Below are 16691 nucleotides of genomic sequence, written 5' to 3'. Positions count from 1 at the left end.
CCAAAGTCCATAGTTTCAGTTCAGTTCAGTCACTCAATCGCGTCTGACTTTTTGTGACCCTGTGGACTGCAGCACACCAGGCTTCCCTGTCCATCACCAACTCTCGAAGCTTGCTCAAACTCATGCCCTTCAATCAGTGATGCCATCCAACCATCTCATCCTCTGTTGTCCCCTTCTCCTCTGGCCTTCAATCTTTCCCAGCATCAGGGTCTTTTCAAATGAGTCAGCTCTTCGCATCAGGTGGACAAAGTTTTGGCGTTTCAGCATCAACATCAGTCCTCCCAATGAATATTAGGACTGATTTCCCTTAGGACGGACTGGTTGGATCTCCTTGCTGTCCAAGGGACTCTCAAGAGTCTTTTTCAATACCACAGTTCAAAAGCATCAATTCTTTGCCGCTCAGTTTTCTTTACAGTCCAACTCTCACATCCACACATGACTACTGGAAAAACCATAGCTTTGATTTGACAGATCTTTGTTGACAAAGTAACGTCTCTGCTTTTTAAATATGCTGTCTAGGTTGGTCAGGGCTTTTCTTCCAAGGAGCAAGCATCTTTTAATTTCCTGGTTGCAGTCACATTCTGCAGTGATTTTGGGGCCCCCCAAAATAAAATCTGCCACTGTTTCTAATGTTTTCCCATCTATCTGCCATGAAGTGATGGGACCAGATGCCATGATCTTAGTTTTCTGAATGTTGAGTTTTAAGCCAACTTTTTCACTCTCCTCTTTCACTTTCATGAAGAGGCTCTTTAGTTCTTTGCTTTTTGCCATAAGGGTGATGCCATCTGCATATCTGAGGTTATTTATATTTCTCCCGGCAATCTTGATTCCAGCTTGTGCTTCATCCAGCCCAGCATTTCACATGATGTACTCTGCATATAAGTTAAAAAAGCAGGGTGACAATATGCAGCCTTGACATACTCCTTTCCCAATTTGGAACCAGTCTGTTGTTCCATGTCCAGTTCTAACTGTTGCTTCTTGACCTGCATACAGATTTCTGAGGAGGCAGGTCAGGTGGTCTGGTATTCCCATCACTTTAAGAATTTTCCACAGTTTGTTGTGATCCACACAGTCAAAGGCTTGGCATACTCAGTAAAGCAGAAATAGATGTTTTTCTGGAACTCTCTTGCTTTTACAATGATCCACTTGATGTTGGCAGTTTGATCTCTGACTCCTCTGCCTTTTCTAAAGTTTACCTAAGACTTCACTCTTGGTGCATATTCTATGAGTTTGAACAAGTATATAATGACATATATCCATCATTTTATTATCATACAGAGGATTTTTTGCTGTGCTCTGTGCTCAGCCTATCCATCCATCTCCCAATCACCCCTGTCAACCTCTGATCTTTTCATCATCTCCAGAATTTTGCCTTTTTGTACCATACATCATAAAAACTAAAAGGAAATGATTTTTAAGTGCCAGTTATAGATTGTTATGTAATAACTAGCACAGAATAAAATGCTCTAAAAGTGACTGCAACTCTAAGAATAATCTACACATTTTGAGTCAACAAAAATTTGACCATGTTCTAGATCAGGTAAAAACCAATCTATGAATGAGCAAAATATTCACACCTAAATGATGTGGGCTAGTTATAAAGAATAATTAATTATAGTTAATATCATGCTTTTATACAAATTAGAAAATCCCAATGTTCTTCTAAGACTACAGAAGTTATAAGTGAAAAACTAAAACAGAAAAGCCAGACCTAAACTGGAAAAAATTACCCTGTGGAAGTTATATTTGAACTGTGTTTGAAAGAAGCCTAGGACATTTTTACCAATGGCACAGTGCCTACTACACTGTGGATGCTGGATATATATTGCTACTTAGACTAATGAATTGATCAAAGAAATATATCACACACCCCATCCTCACTTATGTTATGGCACAAAGAGGAAAGAGATAATATAAATATGGCCTATGGGTGGACAGACAAAGCTGGCTGCATTTGAAGCAACTATCCCATGTAGTGCGGAGCACACTTTTAGAAGCCATATGCATGGTGTAAGACACAAAAGATGATAGACAAAGATACAAAACATTGTTCTTACTTATTATCTAGCTATGCAATGGGCCATAAATATACATGGAACTCTTAAATGAAAATTTAATAATAATACTAGGTAAAATATATTCAAATTAACAATGTGTTAAATAAATGGCTTATAAATAATAAATCTGCTAAGAAGAGGACAGATCATGCTAAATCTAAAACGGATTGAGAAAAGTTACTGCTGTATGATGGAGGAAAGCATGGATCTCAGAAGAGTAAATGCAAATCGTCAGTGACAAGGAAGATGAGAAGGAAAAATTTTGATTTTCTGAAAGCTTAAATGTGTAATTCAAGAAATATTAATATCAGTACCATTCAAAACTCAAGGAAATCAGAAAAACAAACAAAACTAAATAGAGTAGGCTATTGGATATTCCATATACCCATACAAGAAATCCATTTCTATACTAGAACAAAGCATCTTCATTGAAAACAATGAATCATACAACAAATTCTAGAATTCAGGACTATTGGGACATCTTATAAAACCATATAAATAATAAGTTCCAGTGTTTGTATTTTTACTAATGTTCAAGCTATGTATTTTAATTATTATTTTTTTAAGATGGAAGACAAAGTGAGTTTTATCCTGCTTATCTCCTCCAGACAATCAATTTTGAATGTTGTACATTCATTTTTATCTTAAAGTCATATAAACCTTTTTTCCTACATCTAGTCTCTTCATGAATACACAGACACAGCAAAGAATCTCTTATGGAAATGTCTTTTTAAAGGATGATGATTCTAGTAAAAATCTTTGACATTCAACTTGCTACAAAATTGTACATGGAGCTAATTACATGACCAATATTTTCTTCAATGGTTTCTTTACAATCTCATCAATATTTAAAACCAAGTAAATTTTCTAAATATGAAATGAAAAATCTCCACACCACTGCAGTGGTCTTCAAGAGGAATGCACAAAAGTTTAATATATAGGCCTTTCCTGCTATCCTCAGTTTTTGCTAAATAAGAGTCAATACTGAATCCTCTAAATAAAATGTTAGTTCTATCATCACTGAACACACAGTGCACGTATAGAATGCTTTTTGTATTTGTTTGAATCAAACAAAAATATTTAAAGCACTAGAGCTCCTTTTCAGTGACATATACCTTTTCAAAGTAAAATTTAATTTATAGAAATTGAATCTATTAAAGTAATACTTGGCTCTATTTGTCATTTTGTTTCTTTCTGCCATCTCTTTTAGATAATTTTTCAAATGACTATTGCTAGAGCATGCGTTCTTGCTACAATGACATGCACTAACTCTCTGTTGACCTGAACAGAGTATAAGTATTTACAAGTTTTGAGGACTATGTAGATTTCAAGACCAAAGAGAATTTTTCACAGTATTAAAAAAGCAAAACAAACACTTTCCTCTAGTGCCTACTAAATACTTCAAAGGAGTCTGAAAATGTTCCAAAGGGGTCTTATCTTCTTAGTTTGAATTATTTTAGAAGTGGGACCTATGAATCTAGCTTTACATTATAGACAAATAAGGCACAATTTACACTGAATATGTCTCCCTTACCTTATCTATTATTTTGCCAGCTCAAAATCATCCAAGATGTGTCCAAAATACTGTATCAGCAAACACACTTTCCTAGAAAAATCAAGAACACAACAATGCAATGAAAACACATTGAACCAGGAATGGAAGACTTTGTTCTACTCTGCCCTAGGTTGGGGTCATGACCCTTGGCTTCTCCCTCATTTAATTACCTTGTATAGAAATCAAAAAGTAAATGCATGTGCCCTCATTTTTGTGGACTGTTACAACAGTCACCTAAGAGAATATTTGGGGGGAAATTTATAAAGTGCAAGATGCTAAAGAAATTAAAAATCTGAAAATCATTAATACTGAAAAAAAAAATAAGTGAATTTCTGCTTGCTGGTAATGTGATCGATACTAGCAAGTTTTATCCTGCAGGTAAATCCTCAATACTTCCTAACTGTTTTCTATCCCCTCTCTTTTTAACAAAATTCAGCAGCCTATGCTATATGCAAACTAAATTCATGCTAGTACAAAACTTTTTAGAAATTCCACACATAAAAATACACAGGCCTTTCAAATCTCACACACAAATTAGGTTTGGACAGCAACTCTGAGACCTATTACTCAATATTTATTGAGATAGACATGTGATTTAAAACTAAGATGAGAATAGAAAATACAATCATTATCCATCTATTTGGCATGTCTGTGAAAAGCTCTTATGACCTATTTCATCATACCTTTTCATTATGGTGTTTACTATGTTAATTGAAACTTTATCTTGGAGGTATATAAAAGATTCTTTAAGCACATAGCATAGAGCAGAATAAATCCTCTAAGACTGAGCATTTTAGAACCACTTTATGTTATAGGACAGAATTATCCAGGGGAACTCAGAGTAAATACAAATGGCGGCCACTGAAGGAGAACAGAAGTGATAATCACTCCTGCTTTTTTGATTTGACTATTTAGTTATTAATCAGGTCAATTAATTGATCAGGTCAAACAAATCAATTAATTTTTTTCTCTCCTGAGAAACAAAATATTCACTTTTAGAAAAGATAACTAGGTCCTGGAGGAGGGGAGACAAGTCAGGCACCCATTTCATCTGTAGGTACTGTCACATTGCTCTTGAAGTGAGAACAAAAATTTAAAAGATAAAGCCTTTTATTTCACAACTTAAGTCGTGGCTCAAATGCAAATATTTTTCTTTTCTAAAAAATAAATGGTAAATACATTTGGCTGAATTTATCACAATAAATTCAAAATTTTTAAAAGTAAAACAGGAATAATATTTCTAAATTATGGCATTGGGACAAGACTACAGTATTTTCAGGTGAATATTTAATGTGTACAAGTGATGCTGACAAATGTATTTCTTCCTTAAAAGTAAGATTTCAGGGTAATGGATTTTTAAATAGGTGACTAATGTTTTTGACAAGCCTGAAATTTCTGGAAATGTTCTTGCATTCATTGGAACAAAATGATTTAGCATGAATCTTTGGGTCGTGATATTTATAAGCCTTTAGGAAAAAATTATGGAGCAACTTCTCTGTTTTTTTCAATGAGGTAAGTATTCTGAGGATAAACTTAACTAGTTGTGTCCTGTGTTGTACAGAATGAGTAAAATATAATTTGTATATTTACTCTTACTTTCAATGATTTTAGTGGCTTACAAAAAGTCATATTTGTTTCAAAAATCTACTTCAAAATGCAGTAATGTATGTATCCTTTTAGAAGAGCTACATAATAACCAAATATTAGAGAGCACAGATAATTATTTTGCCAGTTTGAAAATTGGCTAATCATTTAAGTCACCTGAAAGTGACTTGCCAACAGAATTCAGTGAAGCTTTACAAATTAGTGTTTCATAACTCTGTAGTGAATAAATAGCAACTGTTAAATTTCTTTTAAAATAACAGGTTACAGATTTAAGATTTATATTATCTCAGAGGAAAATAATAAACATATAAGCTATTAATTTTTAAGACACATGGTTTGAGATCTTTATATCAGATCAAAAAAAGCAGCTTAGTCATAGCCTTTATATCATCAAATATAAAAACTGCACATACACACACATATAAACAAACACAATGTTTCTGTTTAACAGCTACTTATAAAGATAAAAAACAAAGTTCTGAACTTTGCTTCTAAGGAAATACAACAGCAATCCTATTTTTTCATATTTTTTCAAATAGGTAAAATTTAGCATTTTCTATCTATCTCTAGTAGACATTAAGACTGATTTTACAGCAAAACTAAAAGCTGGTTCTTTGAGAAGATAAATAAAATAGACAAACCATTAGCCAGACTCACCAAGAAAAAAAAAAAAAAGGAGAAGAATCAAATCAACAAAATTAGAAAGGAAAATGGGGATATCACAACAGACTACACAGAAATACAAAGGACTATAAGAGACTACTATCAGCAACTTATATGCCAACCAAATGGACAACGTGGAAGAAATGGACAAATTCTTAGAAAAGTAAAACCTTCCAAAACTGAACCAGGAAGAAACAGAAAATCTTAACAGAACCATCACAAGCATGAAAATAGAAACTGTAATCAGAAATCTTCCAATAAGCAAAAGCCCAGATGGCATCCCAGGTGAATTCTACCAAAAATTTACAGAGAGCTAACATCTATCCTAATCAAACTCCACCAGAATATTGCAGAGGAAGGTAAACTCCCAAGCTCATTCTATGAGGCCACCATCACTGTAATACCAAAACCAGACAAAGATGCCACAAAAAAATGAAAACTACTGGCCAATATCACTGATGAGCATAGATGCAAAAATCCTCAACAAAATTCTACCAAATAGAATCCAATGACATATTAAAAAGATCATACATGATGACCAAGTGGGCTTATCCCAGGGATAGAAGGATTCTTTGATATTAACAAACCAATCAATGTGATACACCATATTAACTGAAGGATAAAAACCATATGGTTATCTCAATAGATGCAGAGAAAGCCTTTGACAAAATTCAACATTCACTTATGATAAAAACTCTCCAGTAAACAGGCATAGAAGGAACATACCTCAACATAACAAAAGCCGTATATGATAAATTCACAGCAAACATTATACTCAGTGGTGAAAAATTGAAAGCATTTCCCCTAAAGTCAGGAAAAAGACAAGGGTGCCCACTCTCACCACTACTACTCAACATAGTTTTGGAAGTTTTAGCCACCGCAATCAGAAAAAAAAAGAAATAAAAGGAATCCAGATTGGAAAAGAAGAAGTAAAACTTTCACTGTTTGCAGAGGACATGACCCTCTACATAGAGAACCTTAAAGACACCACCAGAAAATCACTAGAGCTAATTAATGAATATAGTAAAGTTGCAGCATACAAAATTAACACATAGAAATTCCTTGAATTCCTGTACACTAACAATGAGAAAACAAAAAGAAAAATTAAAGAAACAATCCCATTCACCAGTCCAACAAAAAGAATAAAATACTTAGGAAAATATCTACCTAAAGAAAGAAAAGACCTATATATAGAAAACTATAAAACACTGGTGAAAGAAATCAGTTCAGTCGCTCAGTTGTGTCCAACTCTTTGCAACTCCATGAATCACAGTAAGCCAGGCCTCCCTGTTCATCACCAACTCCTGGAATTCACTCAGATTCACGTCGATCGAGTCAGTGATGCCATCCAGCCATCTCATCCTCTGTCGTCCCCTTCTCCTCCTGCCCCCAATCCCTCCCAGTATCAGAGTCTTTTTCAATGAATCAACTCTTCACATGAGGTGGCCAAAGTACTGGAGTTTCAGCTTTAGCATCATTCCTTCCAAAGAAATCCCAGGGCTGATCTCCTTCAGAATGGACTGGTTGGATCTCCTTGCAGTCCAAGGGACTCTCAAGAGTCTTCTCCAACACCACAGTTCAAAAGCATCAATTATTCAGCGCTCAGCCTTCTTCACAGTCCAACTCTCACATCCATACATGACCACAGGAAAAACCATAACCTTGACTAGACGGACCTTTGTTGGCAAAGTAATGTCTCTGCTTTTGAATATGCTGTCTAGGTTGGTCATAACTTTCCTTCCAAGGAGTAAGCATCTTTTAATTTCATGGCTGCAGTCACCATCTGCAGTGATTTTGGAGCCCCAAAAAATAAAATCTGACAATGTTTCCACTGTCTCCCCATCGATTTGCCATGAAGTGATGGGATCGGATGCCATGATCTTCGTTTTCTGAATGTTGAGCTTTAAGCCAACTTTTTACTCTCCTCTTTCACTTTCAGCAAGAGGCTTTTGAGTTCCTCTTCACTTTCTGCCATAAGGGTGGTGTCATCAGCATATCTGAGGTTATTGATATTTCTCCCAGCAGTCTTGATTCCAGCTGTGCTTCTTCCAGCCCAGCGTTTCTCACAATGTACTCTGCATATAAATTAAACAAGCAGGGTGACAATATACAGCCTTGACGTACTCCTTTTCCTATTTGGAACCAGTCTGTTGTTCCATGTCCAGTTCTAACTGTTGCTTCCTGACCTGCATACAGATATCTCAAGAGGCAGGTCAGGTGGTCTGGTATTCCCATCTCTTTCAGAATTTTCCACAGTTTATTGTGATCCACACAGTCAAAGGCTTTGGCATAGTCAATAAAGCAGAAATAGATGTTTTTCTGGAACTCTCTTGCTTTTTTCATGATCCAGCGGATGTTGGCAATTTGATCTCTGGTTCCTCTGCCTTTTCTAAAACCAGCTTGAACGTCTGGAAGTTCACGGTTCACATATTGCTGAAGCCTGGCTTGGAGAATTTTGAGCATTACTTTGCTAGCGTGTGAGATGAGTGCAATTGTGTGGTAGTTTGAGCATTCTTTGGCATTGCCTTTCTTTGGGATTGGAATGAAAACTGACGTTTTCCAGTCCTGTGGCCACTGCTGAGTTTTCCAAATTTGCTGACATACTGAGTGCGGCACTTTCACAGCATCATCTTTCAGGATTTGAAATAGCTCAACTGGAATTCCATCATCTCCACTAGCTTTGTTCGTAGTGATGCTTTCTAAGGCCCACTTGACTTCAGATTCCAGGATGTCTGGCTCTAGGTCATGATCACATTATCGTGTTTATCTGGGTCGTGAAGATCTTTTTTGTACAGTTCTTCTGTGTATTCTTGCCACCTGTTGTTAATATCTTCTACTTCTGTTAGGTCCGTACCATTTCTTTCCTTTATTGATCCCATCTTTGAAAGAGGACACAAAAAGATGGAGAAATATACCATGTTCAAGGATTGAAAGAATCAATATAGTGAAAATGAGTATTCTACCCAAAACAATCCATAGATTCAATGCAATCCCTATCAAGCTATCAATGGCATGTTTCACAGAACTAGAACAAATAATTTCACAAAATGTATAGGAAAAAAAAAAAAAAAAAAACCTTGAATAGCCAAAGCAATCTTGAGAAAGAAGAATGGAACTGGAGGAATCAACCTGCCTGACTTCAGTCTCTACTACAAAGCCACAGTCATCAAGATAGTATGGTACTGGCACAAAGACAGAAATATAGATCAATGGAACAAAATAGTAAGCCCAGAGATAAATCCACACACCTATGGACAGCTTATCTTTGATAAAGGAGGCAAGAACATACAATGGAAAAAAGACAATCTCTTTTACAAGTGGTGTTGGGGAAACTGGTCAAACAACTGTAAAAGAATGAAACTATAACACTTTCTAACATACACAAAAATAAACACAAAATGGAGTAAAGATCTAAATGTAAGATCAGAAACAATAAAAACTTCTAGAGGAAAACATAGGCAAAACACTCTCTGACATATCACAGGCAAGATCCTCTATGACCCACTTCCCAGAGTAATGGAAATAAAAGCAAAAATAAACAAATGGGACCTAATTAAATTAAAAGCTTCTACACAACAAAGGAAACTATAAGCAAGGTGAAAATACAGCCTTCAGAGTGGGAGAAAATAATAGCAAATGAAACGACTGACAAAGAATTAATCTCAAAAATATAGAGGCAGCTCATGCAGCTCAATATCAGAAAAATAAATGACCCAATCAAAAAAATGGGCCTAAGAATTAAACAGACAGTTCTCTAAGAAGACATACAGATGGCTAACAAACACATGAAAAAATTCTCAACATCACTCACTCATCATCAGAGAAATGCAAATCAAAACCACTATGAGGTACCATCTTACAGCAGTCAGAATGGTTGCTATCAAAAAGTTTACAAACAATAAATGCTGGAGAGGGTGCAGAGAAAAGGGAACCCTCTTACACTATTGGTGGGAATGCACACTAGTACAGCCACTATGGAGAACAGTGTGGAGATTCCTTAAAAAACTGGAAATAGAACTGCCATATGACCCAGCAATCCCACTGCTGGGCACACACACTGAAGAAACCAGAATTGAAAGAGACACGTGTACCTCAATGTTCATCACAGCACTGTTTACAACAGCTAGGACATGGAAGCAACATAGTTGCTCAACAGACAAATGGATAAGAAAGTTGTGGTACATATACACAATGGAATATTACTCCGCTATTAAAGAGAACACATTTGAATCAGTTCTAATGAGGTGGATGAAACTGGAGCCTATTATACAGAGTGAAGTAAGTCAGAAAGAAAAACAACATACAGTATATTAACACATATATATGGCATTTAGAAAGATGGTAATGATGACCCTATATTGCTGCTACCCTATATGCAAGACAGCAAAAGATACACAGATATAATGAAAAGACTTTTGAAGTCTGTGGGAGAAGGCTAGGGTGGGATGATTTGAGAGAATAGCATTGAAACATGTATATTACCGTATGTGAAACAGTTCACCAGTCCAAGTTTGACAAATGAAACAGGGCAGTCAAAGTCAGTGCACTGGGACAACCCAGAGGGATGGGACAGGGAGGGAGGTGGGAGTGGGGTTTGGGATGGGGGACACACATACACCCATGGCTGATTGATGTCAAAATATGGCAAAAACCACCACTACATTGTAAAGTAATTAGCCTCCAATTAAAATAAATAAATTAATTAGAAAGATTTGTCGATTTTAGTGTTTTATTTTAATCTGTTGATTAAAACACTACTTCAGTGTTTTCCATGGAAATCATACCATACAGCCAATATAAAATTAATATTTCTTATAAGGAATCATTTGAAAGAATCTCACTTCATGGGTTTTATTCTACACTGCTAAGTAAAATGAATGAATGGTGAGGTTCCTTTGATGTAAGGCAAATACTGAGGGAGAGCCTATGTCATCAGACAGGCCAATTTGGGGTATACAAAATGGTATTGCATTATTTCTAAAGAGATGAAACCCCATATTTTTTATTTGAGAACACATGCATTTAGCTTCTGTCTTTTCTGCTGACACAACCATATTATTAGAGGTGTCAATCCAAGTCTCTCATCCAATGCCATGCCCAATTTTTCTTTTTTTTATCACTAGATATTTAGTTTAAGATGGCCTAAATGAATGTTCCTTTCAATATTCATTTTCTTTTCCATAAGAATTATACTCTTTTTATATCAAATACCATGCATTACTCCACTTCTCTATTTTTTGTTGTAGAAACCATCAATGGTTTCCCTGTCTTAAAAATACATGCTCTTATGGACCACACAACAATAAACACAGTAACTTATTTTTCTTCCTCTTGTCCTTCCTCTGTACCATTTTGTTTCCCCCTTTACTAAAAGGCAACCACCCCTTCTCCAATTCCTCCTTACCTCTGTTACCATCACAGCACACTGGATACCTTCCAGCTGCTCAACACAGAGTTGTCTAAGCACTTTACAGATTTTCTTAGCTTTTGGTAAATATTCTTCTGTCATTTTAGAGGTCAAGCTACTAAGATCTGGATATTTAATTTGTCTTTCATTAATAAGCCCTTTGTTCTAAACATTGTTTTCTTCTATAATCCATACTCAGCAGCCCAAATAACAGTGGTTGATTTTCAGGACTCATCATCATTTTGTTACAAAAACATTATTAGGAAGCAAGAAATCTCTTGCTTATAAGATAAGTCTCTCTTGTCAGATTGCCATAAACAGAAACATAAAGAATTCCATTTTTCTTATACTATAGTATCATTTAAGTATCATGAATTACAGAAACTATCCCCCTAACCAACATAAATTTTTCTTTCTCTGTTTTTATTCCTGATTTCAAATTTTATGTCTTCTCAGTCTCCAATACAAGGCATCGAGCCATCAACTGTGTTAAACAATCCGTACATCCACAAACGCCATACAAAGCTGAAACATCAATGTAAATGTCCTTGATAGTATTTCTTATTTTGTTGCATATGAATGGGTAGGTTTATGGCCTAGTATTCTATCTGCTGCAATCTTTATTTTGAAAACCATAAACTTTTAGAGAATTTCTGCTTACTTGGTTAGAACACTGTCCACTAATGACTAGGAAATTAGGTATAGTTTTAGGTTAAGAGAGCGTATAAATGAAAGGCTTAGTAGGTCCTTGCCCTTCCATACTACAACTAACAGCTTATTCTCTTAATGGACTATCTTAAGCATTCAGTATGCCAGTAAATTTGGAAAACTCAGCAGTGGCCACAGGACTGGAAAGGGTCAGTTTTCATTTCAATCACAAGAAAGGGCAATGCCAAAGAATATTCAAACTACCGCATAATTGCAATCTTTTCATATGTTAGCAAAGTAATGCTCAAAATCCTTCAAGTTAGGCTTCAATAATACGTGAAGTCAGAACTTCCAGATATACAAGACAAATTTGGAAAAAAAACAGAGGAACCAGAGATCAAATTAACAACACCCATTGGATCATAGAAAAAGCAAGAGAATTCCAGAAAAACATCTACTTCAGTTTCATTGACTGAACAAACGCCTTTGTGTGGATCACAACAAACTGTGGAAAATTTTATGGGAATACCAGACCACCTTACCTGCCTCCTGAGAAACATGTATGCAGGGCAAGAAGCAACAGTTAGAACCAGAGAGAGAACAGACTGGTTCCAAATTGGGAAAGGAGTATGTCAACTTCTATGCAGGGTACATCATGCGAAATGCCAGGCTGAATGAAGCACAAGCTGGAACCAAGACTGCAGGGACAAATAGCAATAACCATAGATGTGCAGATGATACCACCCTTATGGCAGAAAGCAAAGAGGAACTAAACAGCCTCTTAATGAAGGTAAAAGAGGATAATGAAAAAGCTGGCTTAAAACTCAACATTCAAAAAACTGAGATCATGGCATCTAATCCATCACATCATAGTAATTAGAAATATAGAAACAGTGACAGACTTGATTTTGTTGGGCTCCAAAATCACTGTGAACTGTGACTACAGCCATGAAATTAAAAGATGTTTCCTCTTTGGAAGAAAAGATATGACAAATGTAGATAGTATATTAAAAAGTAGAGACACCATTTTGCTAACAAAGATCAGTATAGTCAAAGCTATGGTTTTTCCAGTAGTCATTTATGGATGTGAGAGTTGGACCATAAAGAAGGCTGGTTGCTTTGATGCTTTTGAACTGTGGTGCCAGAGAAGACTCTTGAGAGTCCCTTAGACAGCAAGGAGATCAAACCAGTCAATCCTAAGGGAAATCAGTCCTGAGTATTCATTGGAAGGACTGATGTTGAAGTTGAAACTCCAATACTTTGTCCACCTGATGCGAAGAACTGACTCATTGGAAAAGACCCTGATGCTGGGAAAAATTGAAGGTGGGAGGAGAAGGGGATGACAGAGGATGAGATAGTTTGATAGCATCACCGAACAAACTCCAGGAGATGGTGAAGGACAGGGAAGCCTGGCAAGCTGCAGTCCATGGGTCACAAAGAGTTGGACACAACTGAGTGACTGAACAAAAAAAAAAAAATTCTAATTTAAAATTTATGAAAGTCTTTAAGATTCACTCACAAAAATATTACGAATGTGACACCTGGCTGAAGTTAAAGAGAAATGTAAAAGTAGCAAAATTCTATAAAAACACAAATTTGAAGCCAATTTACATAATATTACATTTTCAAAAGATTTTCATTTGTTTGCATTTTCTAGAATATCAACAAATATTCTAAATATCAATACTCTTTAGCCATACTAGCATACTTTTCAACATACCAAGATATTTTATCAAATACCAAATATTTTACCAAATTATCTTCAAAGCCTATTCACATGCATCCTTATCATTTACCTTCATATGCTTCAGTACAAGTAGCATTAGTCACTCAGTTTTGTCCGACTCTGTGAGCCCATGGACTGTAGCCACCAGATTCCTCTGTCCATGGAATTCTCCAGGCAAGAATACTGGAGTGGGTTGCCATTTCTTTCTCCAGGGGATCTTCCTGACCCAGGAATTAAACCCAGGTCTCCCGCAATGCAGGCAGACTCTTTATTGACTGAACCACCCCAGATGTACCATCAAAGGTAATGTGAATTTAAAGAAATCATACAATTTTTCCAGTATCTCAAAAGGGTAGATCAAAGAGTAGAGACTGCATTCCTGACTTTATAAGAAATTATCCTAAACTGATAAATCAGTGATGGATAGTTTCACAAAATTATTAAAAATTTTTGAGCGTTTCACAATTTCCTTTGCCATGTTCAGTCATATCAGTATAGTCATATCAATTCCTCCTTTATTTGGATTGCAATTTTAATATGCAAATTTCCACAAGAAATCTTTCACAAATATAGTTCTGTAAGCACAACCAAAACTGAGATCAAATTTTTATTCTGTATATAAATCGCCATGACAGTCTTCTGGATGTTGACAAAAAAAAAAAATCAGCTTCATGTCTAAATAAAATCATCCTATGTAGTTCATAATTGTTCCTTCTCAGGTGTTTGATCAGTTATTTTGTCTCTAACATATTGTAACAGAGCAAACTGGGACAAATATGAAAAACAAATAAAGAAAGATCACTTATTTCTCAGGACTGTATGTAGTGTATTTGTAATTAACAAATTTCACAATATTATTAATTCAGAATTGTTTTATGATTTCATCAATAAAATTAACACCATTATGAAAATTAAATATCTATGATTGTTAGTCACTTTATTTTCACTGAATAAATACTTAGCGGTATAATCAATATAAAAAATGTTTGAGAATATTCCAAATGCTCCTTTTCCAAATTTATGATGAAGTGTTTCAAGATTAATTTTGTACATTTTTGACCAGGAAGCTCAAGTCACAAGATTATAGTGGCTCATTAGATTATGAAAATATGTAAAATGTGAGTATATAACAGCAATGGGGCAAAAATTATCAAGAGTGTATACAGTATGGAGACCAATAAAGGCATGCTTGTAGTTCCTGTAGGCCACCAGCTTATGGCTTCTACGGAGCACAATCTGAAATCAAACACGCATGTCTACACATTTAGCTGGTTTATATAGCTCTTTAGTGACATTGAAAGATGTCTTCCCTGGTGGGCTTCCCTGGTGGCAGTTGGTAAAAAGTATGCCAGCAATGCAGGAGATCTGGGTTCAGTCCCTGGGTCAGGAAGATCCCCTGTAGAAGGAAAAGGCAACCCACTCCAGTATTCTTGCCTGGGAAATCCCATGGGCAGAGGAGCCTGGCAGGCTACAGACCATGGGGTTGCAAACAGTCAGACACAACTGAGTGACTAACACACTTCCTTCATACACATATCATAGTTCAGAATCAGAATCATTGAAATTTATAAAAATAATATTCCTATTTAAGGTAAGTAGGAGCTAATTCATGGGGCTACGTGCCACTAAGAATAGCATTAACCATTGAGGGAAAACAGAAAAGAGGAAGAGCACCAATTCAGAGAAAGAAAGGTGATTCTAATGAAGAAGGAACCATTGGATAGGAAATAAGGAAATACAGTCACCTGTTTTATAAGAATATGCCCTTCAATGTAAAGAAAAATCTAGTACCAAATATCACTCTAAGAAATTTTCCAGGTGAGTTTAATGGATGATTCTTTTTTTTTTTTTTTTCATTAGAAAAACATTCCCATATATATGCGTTAGTATACTGTATTGGTGTTTTTCTTTCTGGCTTACTTCACTCTGTATAATAGGCTCCAGTTTCATCCACCTCATTAGAACGGATTCAAATGTATTCTTTTTAATGGCTGAATAATACTCCATTGTGTATATGTACCACAGCTTTCTTATCCATTCATCTGCTGATGGACATCTAGGTTGCTTCCATGTCCTGGCTATTATAAACAGTGCTGCGATGAACATTGGGGTACTCGTGTCTCTTTCCCTTCTATGGAATTTAGAAAGATGGTAACAATAACCCTGTGTACGAGACAGCAAAAGAGACACTGATGTATAGAACAGTCTTATGGACTCTGTGGGAGAGGGAGAGGGTGGGAAGATTTGGGAGAATGGCATTGAAACATGTAAAATATCATGTATGAAATGAGTTGCCAGTCCAGGTTCGATGCACGATACTGGATGCTTGGGGCTGGTGCACTGGGATGACCCAGAGGGATGGAATGGGGAGGGAGGAGGGAGGAGGGTTCAGGATGGGGAACACATGTATACCTGTGGCGGATTCATTTTGATATTTGGCAAAACTAATACAGTTATGTAAAGTTTAAAAATAAAATAAAATTAAAAAAAAAAAAGAAAAAGAAAAACACTCCCATTCTACAAAGTAATCTACAAGTAAAAGAGAATTCACACACACACACACACACAAAGAGAGAATTCAAATGAGAAAGTTTTGATTCGGGGATAATACCTTTAAGAAAAGGGTTTCCCTTGTAGCTTAGTCAGGTAAAGAATCTTCCTGCAGTGCAGGAGACCCGAGTTCAATCCCTGGGTTGGGAAGATCCCCTGGAGAAGGAAATACAGGATACTCCAGTATCCTGGCCTGGAAAATCTCATGGACAGAGGAGCCAGGTTGGCTGCAGTCCATGGGGTCACAAAAAGGTGGACATGACTGAGCGACTAACACTTACTTACTTATCTGTAAGAAAGTAACCATGCAATGTAGTTAATAAAAATAGAGATAGAGAATTTTTGAAAAATTGTGATTCTTCCTCCTTCAAAAAAACCTCTATCATTTGCTGGAATATTATGACATTTTTACATATGCCCAAATTGACACTGGTAGCCTAAGACATATATGTGTGCATGCCCTCTAAGTCACTTCAGTCA

At 36.0% G+C, this 16691-nt stretch overlaps 1 protein-coding gene across 1 annotated transcript in view; it reads right to left on the bottom strand.

Moving 5' to 3' along the window:
* Positions 1–16691, bottom strand: part of LOC129619891 (uncharacterized) — a 684565-nt gene that overhangs the window by 34281 nt on the left and 633593 nt on the right. Inside the window, exon 3 of the transcript XR_008698254.1 lies at positions 3592–3663. The gene's annotated coding sequence lies outside the window, so the exon portion shown is untranslated. The remainder of the gene's footprint in view (positions 1–3591; positions 3664–16691) is intronic.

Source organism: Bubalus kerabau, chromosome 9 (assembly GCF_029407905.1).
Source record: "Bubalus kerabau isolate K-KA32 ecotype Philippines breed swamp buffalo chromosome 9, PCC_UOA_SB_1v2, whole genome shotgun sequence".
NCBI lineage: Eukaryota > Metazoa > Chordata > Mammalia > Artiodactyla > Bovidae > Bubalus > Bubalus kerabau.
This window is presented reverse-complemented; position numbering and strand designations above follow the sequence as displayed.